Source organism: Rousettus aegyptiacus, unplaced genomic scaffold (genome assembly GCF_014176215.1).
Source record: "Rousettus aegyptiacus isolate mRouAeg1 unplaced genomic scaffold, mRouAeg1.p scaffold_m13_p_5, whole genome shotgun sequence".
In the NCBI taxonomy this organism is placed as follows: domain Eukaryota; kingdom Metazoa; phylum Chordata; class Mammalia; order Chiroptera; family Pteropodidae; genus Rousettus; species Rousettus aegyptiacus.
Window position 1 is genome coordinate 79,094,284 of NW_023416308.1, and position 9,082 is coordinate 79,103,365.

Below are 9,082 nucleotides of genomic sequence, written 5' to 3' on the forward strand. Positions count from 1 at the left end.
TTAGAATCTTGATTCAGATGGGAACCTGGTATCAGTCTGTGATTGTGACCTTTGGAAGGAAACATATTTGGCTAATGTTTAGAGGGGAAATATGAGGGCCAGAGTCTTCCTGGGGTTGTAATGGGGTGTTAAAGTTTGAGATAAGTTCTAGATAAGAAGTCCAGGTGGGCAACGTGAGGGAGGGGCACTCACTGGATAGCAGAAGTTTCTTTTCCCTGTAGCTGAATGTATTGGTCTGTCAGGCCAGGTGGCAGAGTAGCAGCAGCTCACTCACCTAAGACTTATAAATGTATGAATACCCCAGAGTCTTTAAGAATGTTTGTTTGTGGTTGGAGGAGGGAAAGTGGAAAAAATGGGGAGGACGGAGATCAATGAGTAGTGCTGGGCCATAGGAGAATTGCTCCCAGGATAATCCCTTTTTTGGTCCCATCAATTCCTAATGTTTTGTAAAAATATATGTGAGCATCCATATAACATTTCCTTATGCTAGCATTCCTTTTATTCCATTACTGTATGGGGCCTAAAAATTATAAACTTAGTTTAGTTCAACTGAAAGCTAACCAAAAAAAAAAAAAAAAAAAAGATAGAGAAATACATTTTTAACACGATTTTTCTCTAGATAGTATTCTAAGCACTAATTTTATACAGAAAAATAAAGTCATGGCACCTGTTCTTGCAAAGACAATGAATATTGAAAAATTGATCCACTCAAAAGTCCAGATGCTACCTAGAGACAAATACGCCTCCAGATGCTACCTAGAAATATGTTATATAAACAATTTCACAACAAAATCAATGCATTTGTCAAAACTTATTTAATGTACACATAAGATCTGTGCATTATGTTAAAAAAAAAGATGTAAATAATTAAACTTTAATTCATTTTATGAATGCTGAAATATTTAAAAGGAAGTATATTGATGTTGCAACTTACCTTTGAAATACATCAATAAGGTAAACAGATTGATGGATAAATAAAAAGACAGACACAGGGTAGATATATGACAAAGAAAGTAAAAAATATTAATGATGTAGTATAGGTGGTGAGTATACTGGTGTTTACTGCTGAATTCTCTCGTTTTCAGTGTGTCTGAAATTTTACATAATAAAATATTAGGAAATTTTTAAAAATTATTATTATACTTGGCATACAATATTATATTAGTTTCAGGTATACAATATAGTGAGTGATTTAACATTTATATACTTTATAATGTGATCACCACACTAAGTCTAGTAAAATTTTTAAATTAAAAGACAAAAGAAAACATGGTTTATGGAGCAGGACATAAACCAATTTTCTGAAAAAACAAACCATTGTTCAAAACTGCAATGGAATTTAACCAAATACAAATGATCTCACGGCCTAATTTAAACCAGCCCTGAGCACCTTTTGTGTAAACTCAGTATTACTATGTGTTATGAGATGAATTTTATGTGTTTGGCACAATTGACATCTTTCACACAGTTAAAGACAAGAAGCAAATTTCTCAGCTGCATCTTGTTTCATTCCAAGGCTCACCACTTATGACTAGCAAAAACGATTCCCTTTCATACCTGTGCCTCATGCTAGGGCCATCTAATTCTTTCCCCAGACTGCTTTCTTTCTTTGGAGACTATAGAACCATGTAGAGCCAACTACAATAGAATGTGATCACTACTTTCGTGGTGGAAATAAACAATGTTATTAAGAGAGAGTCATCAATTCTCTGTAGTGGATAAGATTTTAGGGATAAAGGAAAGTTTTGATCATGTGCCTATCTTGTAGTTTTCAGAAAAAATCTGTCTATATGGCTTTGAGAGGGAAGATCATTTTACATAACAGGATTTCTACTCCTCAGAACTCGAGAAGTCCAATTCTCACCTTTCGCGAACTACAGTGAGTTGACACTTTACATGGTGCTGACTCTGAAGGTGAGAGTCCATGGGAAATTATACATTTTACAATGCTAATTATACAAGAAGACTGAAGTCGAATGAATGAATTATGTTTTATTCTGTGCCACGGACAAGCCTAATTACCCTCCGCTTCTACTCTCACTCTTCTGCAGCTGATCTCCATATCACAGAAGTCTAATGGTTACTTGAAGAATATTCCAAACTCCAGTGTCAGTGGACTTCCAGCTATTGGGAAGCATTGGCAGATGGAGGGTGTGTCACTCACTCTACTCTCCCTTCTAAAGCAATCTCTAGCATAGGTTTGCGTCTCATCCACACTCCAGCTTCCGCTAGTCAAGGCCACCTTGGCTCCTGTTCCTGCAACACCACCTTTGACTCTCTAATCCAGAGGTGGTAGTGGCTTTCTGCTGTTGCAAATCTCTAGGTTGTATTACCATCTACTGGTCAGTTTCTCAGCTGTTTCAATTTGTGTAAACAATTCCTAAAATTAGGTTCATTGTTTCATTGTATTGGTTATTATGTTATCATCTCTCGATTTCAATCCCACCTTTTATATTCTTTGTGATACTGGGGCCGAGCCTCTGCAAAATGTGCTTCTTTTTCAAACAGCTCCCAAGAACTGCACATGAGGGTGGCAGGGAGCTCTAGGAAGCTGGAGAAAAAAGAAGGAGTTGCTTTCTGTTGCTGTCCGTGTTACCCCAGTAAAATTTCTTCATCCAGGCGCCAGTAGTTAATTTCAGTGGCATTAGTTGGTTTCATTGTGCAGCTTTCCAACACTCCCAGAAATAGTCCATGACCTCTTAAAGATCTTAAATCAAGTCAAGGATGTCCCCGACCCTTCCCATCTCAGGGGTGTAAGTCCCAGTCATTCATGGCCTCTTGTCTGCACTCTGAGACCTCAGAACCACCTAAACAGTGGCCAATGTTCAAAAATCTGAGATTCAGCTCTGCAGCACTCCTTTCTCCAAGCTTGCATGATTTAATAATTCTGGACCACTCCCTTTGTCCCTCCAGGCCTAGGTTTAGAAGCTACTTCCCAAAGTTACTACCTCTAATGACATCTTCATATTTTCTTTTTGTCTTCTGCATTCTATAATATTTGGTTAACAATTTTTTTACATTAATTTTTCCTAATTAAAGGAATTGGTGTGGTTCTTATCTAACCAGAATGTAACTGGACCCTGTTTTTTGTTTCTTGGGTTAGATTGTGACTAATACTTATGAATTCAATGGAGAGTCACTAAATACTACATTTCAACTGTATTCTAGGGCCTGGAGACATAGTGATGATCAAAACCAGTGAGATGCTTCTCTGGGAGAATTTATGATATAGTTGGAAATATAATAAGTGAATCTATTATAATCAATTAAGGAACTGCTATCAAGAAAGTAAGGTATATTGTGGGAGTACGTGAACTTACATTATGCAAATAATCAGAAATATTTGAACAGAGAAGACACTCACAATGGTATACCGCTAAGTCATTTATTCATATTCATTCATGTTATTATTCAACGGACACTAGTAAATATCCAATATTTACTAAGGGGAGGTGAGGGGAACCAGATTCCTTCCTTCTTCATGGTTCCCATGTTGAGTATGTGATGATAGCCTGAGAAAATTGTAAATAAATTCCCTCATTGATGATACATGTAACAGTCCAGGTAAACAAAAAAGGAAGTCCATTGTTGCCAGAACAAAGTTCAAACCCTCAGGGTTAAAACTGCCCAAATTCCATGCAATATTCTGAAAATGGTTGGTAGTACGCCCCTTATTATTTCTCCAGTAAATATTTTTCACCTTCGTTTTAAAGAGACTTTAAAAATCAATGAATGTCAGCAAATAAAGATGATACCGTTTTAGGTTACATGTGATAACTGCTAATTTATGAGAACATCTTTAGCTATTTCCCTGAATATGTACATTTGCATGGGCTCACTTCATTCCAAAAGCAACTGCAAAATACCCATATCACACAAAGACCTGCCAGGCCCTGAATGAGACATGGTTGCTGCAATCATGAAGCTGACAATAATTTTATTAATTCATTCATGCTAAGGATCAGCCAAGTCCCAGGCACTGAGCTAAGTAATGAGGGTTTATAATCTACTTAAGGTTTAAGAACATTTCAGTAGTATTTGATAAACTCTGTAATGGAGAAAAGTTAAGGACCCAGGGTGCTACAAAAAAAGCTCAAAAGATTAGGGAAAGAATCAAATAGCAGAAAAAGCTTATTATAATGAATCTTTAACTGGGGTATACACCAGGAAGAGTTTCAAGTGGCAGAATTCCTTTCAGGGGAAATGATGTGGATTAAATCATAGATGCACAAAGTCATGCAACAGAGAATTTGTTTGAGAATCTATAAGAGGTTACATAAGACAAGAAAAGATATTGTGAGAATTGGAGTGAAGAGAGATCATTGGAAAGAAGCAATAAAAGGCCTTGTACATATTCAGTAGCTGCAATCCTTGCAGAGGGAATGGCTTGAGAACAGGGTATAGGCAAATCTCAAATTGCATAATTATAGCTCAGAAAAAAATGCCTTTGGAGAAGACAATTTCCAACCTGCTTAAAGTTTGATATGTACTTGTATATGGAACACAATTTCAAAATGGATTCTTCATATCTCAAAATGACCAATACATGGAGATAATGGATACTGTAGTCCTAATGGACAATCATGAGAAAATTTTTAATTAGTTTTCAGAGAACCAGTTTACTTTTTAACCCCTTCTCTGCTTTTAGTGTTCTCAGAGGATCTTTGGCAATGTCTGGAGATACTTTTAGGTGTCATAACTGGGGCAGAACATCTACTGGGTAAAGACCAGGAGTGTCGTTAAATATTCCACAGGACATCACACCACAACATTCCACAGAACATCACACCACAACAAAAAAAGAAGTTATCTAGCCAAAAATCTTAATAGTGCTGAGGTTGAGAGATTCTTTCCTAATTAAAGGTACAAATGAGTTATGAGTTGGAGGATTTAAATAAAGATTTCTGAAGAGATCCTTCGGAAAGAGCCGAAAATCGAACCCCACACTGCACACTCAAGAGAAAGGGATAGGATGGTACATTCCATTTTACCTTGCGTCCAAAGAGAGGACCCTCAAGGATTCTACTCAGGAAACATGTGTCCCTGAAATATGAGGAGAGAGGGACACAGCAGACTGGTTCTTTATTCATACCTGAAAATCTAAATGGAGAGATTTAGATATCTTGTTCTGATAGCAGGGTTGAACAAGACACTAATGCTGTTTTGAGTAGGGCATTTGTTGCAGTAGAGGAAGGCTGACCATTTCCTGGATAGGTTACATGTTAGAAAGGGGCAGCATAGTATTGCCTTAGAGCCTGTCCAGAAAAATGTTTGGTTCTACAAAGGAGATCTGGGATGTGGATGGAGTCTAAGCAACCATGTGGTGTAAAGATACATTGGTTTAAATCAAGTGGAGAAGAAATAACAGACAGAGAAAAGTTTCTCTGAATAATCTATGAAAGTACTCAAAGAAAGGAGTCAGCTTTAAACATTGAACATACCTAGTGAACACGATAGCGGCTAACTGAAGCACTAATGAATTATGAAGTTTCCATTTCCCCTTCTTTCCTCCCTGGAGGAGAAGTCAAAAACTAAGGTTAAGGAGTGAGGGATGGGTGAAGAAGAAAGGCTGTAATCTGGATACTGAAAAGTTTGACTATAACCTGAGGCTGGGTGTTCTAATTATTTACCAGAAGATGTTTTATTGCCTGAATATGACCAGAAATCTTAGGGAACTGAGTTTTATACCAGGTATAATGAAATAACTAGTCCTATTCAATACACTTAAAGGGAAAGGAAAGTGAAAATAGTCATGTTCTGATTATACCTTATTTGTGGGTTTGGTCAACATTACACAACCCTGGAATCTCTTAGAAGGTGATGAGCCCCTCTCATTATAGTGCTTGTCCATCCATCACCAGATGGTGTCTTGCATTGGGTACTGAAGAGGTCTGGCAGTTTTCAGTTCTTTTTGAACTAAAAGAGCACATGTTTTACTCTCAGAGGTCATTAAGGACCTCAAGAGACTAAAACATTCCTGATGCATTATTAGACACAAAGTCGACATGGCTCCTCTTTCTCCCGGGGCTTAGAGTGAGATATAACAGTGGCAGGCATGAGTTTACTTTTAAAGAAAAACAGAGAGAAGGATGTGTTGTTTGGTGCTTGTCTCTCATCTGTCTCTCTTCTGGTGAGTTCTGAAACCCTGTAGGGGTGAGCTAGCTAATGCTCTTAAAGCCTACTCCAAGAAAGGGTTAAATTGGGGCAAAGGCAAGGTGAGGGAGAGACTGGGTGGAGATTATCTGATAGCTGGCAGTTTAGCAGAGTGATCAGAGCAGGTGGAAAAGCCCCTGCACTTGGGGTTCTTGTTCTCACACTGCCACTAACTGATTTTGTAGCTGGTTAATTCACTGTATTTCTCTCACTAGCTCACTTTCCAGAGTGAGTTCCTTGAGATCAATGTTTCTATGACTTGTTAACACTGTTGCAAGATCAGGAAAGAAAGCAGAACTCAGGGGATAGGAAAGGTTCAGAAATCCAGGAGCAAAGTGGTCACAATCTATCTCATGATGCAAACTAACAGCTGAGCCAGCACATTTAGCTTGTGAGGTCAGACTTTGCTCTTGTCTTATGAATTCTGAGATAAAATATGTGGAAGTTCCCCAGGAGATTGAAAATTTAGAAGAAATCAGTTGGTCATAAATCATGAATAGCTAATGATTTCTAATATTTTACTCTTTAGCTGTGAATAACTAAGAATTTCTAATCTTTTACTATTTATAATGTAGATTAAAAACTATAGTCTTTAGAGGAGCTTCTCTATACATCCCTCTAACCCTACGCCTACCTTATTTCAGCCTTCTTTCAAATCTTTGTAAGCATTCTTTGCTTGACCAGAAATTAAAAAGTAAAATAAAAGAACATCATTATAAAGGATCTCAGAATAATTTTTTAACACTGGCATCTGGAAAGAGAAATCGGGTTTCTCAAACTCACACAGCCAAGGTATGTCAGCACCAAGGTTAAATTCCAGGCCTCCTGACTCTCAGCCCGAGACCCCTTCCTCTAAACCACCCTGGTTCCTATATGACTTCAGTTAAAAGAAAGGTACTGGATTCCAAAAGAAACAGAGTCCAACACTGGAGACAGGTGTGATTTTCTCCATATGAATCTGCCATTAGCATTCTCTTTGTGCAAGGGTACCTGAAAAATCTCCATTCAGAAACAATTACCTCTATTTTCCTTTTCAACTTCTTCTCTAACACCTTGGTGATGCCTCAAAGACCTCAGTAGGACATTAGAGAGTCTTAGAGATCTTTTTTTAAAATTGAGATTGCATCACCTACTTGCCATGCACTATGAAGCTCACTGAGGTGGGCCTCAGTTTCCACATCTGTCAAGCACTAAATGAATAACCGGATATAAATTTCCTTGCAGAATATCTGGCACACAGCATGCACTCATAAGTATTGGTTTTCTCTCACTGTATTCTTTTCTTCACATGCATTCAGACAACCCACAAGGTCAGTGGCCACTGGGTATGGCAAAAAATGTGATCCTGGGAACTGTTAGGCAGCATTTTTTCCATAAATACTAAAACTTAGGTTTCCATACCCAGAATACCTCTGGCCCTGCCCTGCACAAAATTTTGCTTTTACTGAAGCCCATTTCTTCTCATTTCTCTTTCTGTTCCCTTTATATGAACTCAGTTCTCTTCTGCCTATTCTAATAGCCTCTGTGAGGCTTTGTATGAAGAATAGGAATTGCAGTCAGGTGGGAGAGACAAGAAATGAACTAGGTCGGTCATTCCTGGAACCCAAGGAATCACAGTTCTGGAGGGGAGACAGGCATGAACAGGCTGAGTTCTAAGACCAGAGAGATGTAATCAATTGCACAGAGAAATGGCCACTAACTCTCTGGGAACCAAAGAAAGATCTGAGTTCTATACTGCCAGAGAAAATCCAGGAATGTTTCCTGGAGTGATAACGCTACATCATACATCCAGCATTTCTGTGACCTTCAGATACTTAGGGATCCCAGGTCCCCTTCCTCCACTCCCATCAAAAAAGACTCTAAGATCATGCTCTGGCCTTGCTTTGTTAAATGTTGGAGAAAAAAAAGAAAGGGAAAATAGTGGTATGTATTTCTGGAAATCCTTTTCTTAACGAGGGTGCCATACAAGGCTGAAACATGCTTGCCAGGTGAAAAGCCTTCTAGCCTGCCCTATCTCCATTAATTATGAAGCAATAAACATAAAAGTGTTTCAAAAACATCAAAATGATAGGAGAACAAAAAATATAATCACTTTCACAGAGAAATAGTTGTGGGTTAGCCTGTAGGAATTGAGTGCATAATATGTATAAGAAAAACTGAGTAAATGCGATACATGAGGGTAAAAAAAGTGCCTCTGTGAGTGAGTGGGTTAATAACAGTGGGCAAGTAGGAGTCTCCAAACATGTAGGTAGAGGTGTTGTGTGTACACCTGAGTGTTATGCATATATAAATGCTGTATATATGTCAGTGTGGACTGAGAACATGAACATGACAGGACATGTGCATGTTAAAAAGTATAAGGGTCAAGAGAGAGTGTTGAACATACTTTTATAAGAAGAGTAAGATTGTGAGAGAGAGGGAGAGAGAGAGAAAGATGTGGGTGAGTGTTTTTTAAGAATATGAATGGTCTCTGGTGTGAGGTTGTTATAAAGGTACATGAATGTGTGTGTGTGTGTGTGTGAGAGAGAGAGAGAGAGAGAGAGAGAGAGAGAGAGAATAATGGACATTTTGAGAGTGTGTATAACTGTGAAAGCTTGTGTTTGGAATATGAAACAATGCTCTCCCACAGGCTGAATGTTAGTGTAGCTATAGCATAGTTAAGGGAGAATTCATAAATTTTCCAAAAACAGGTCCAGCTTTATGCCTTTGCAGACACATATAGATTTTTTGTTGCTTTTTTTTTGCAGCAACTCTGCCAATGAAAGGCTGGTCTCCTCAGGCAGTCAATTTCTTCCACTCTCACTGCCCCTTCCCTCCTTGACCAAACTGCAATTCAAACTAGGTCTGGGGAATGTTCTCATTAATCATCGATATATTTAAATACTTCCAAGAGTTATTGATAATTCAAACCCTTGGTGTCTTTTTATAA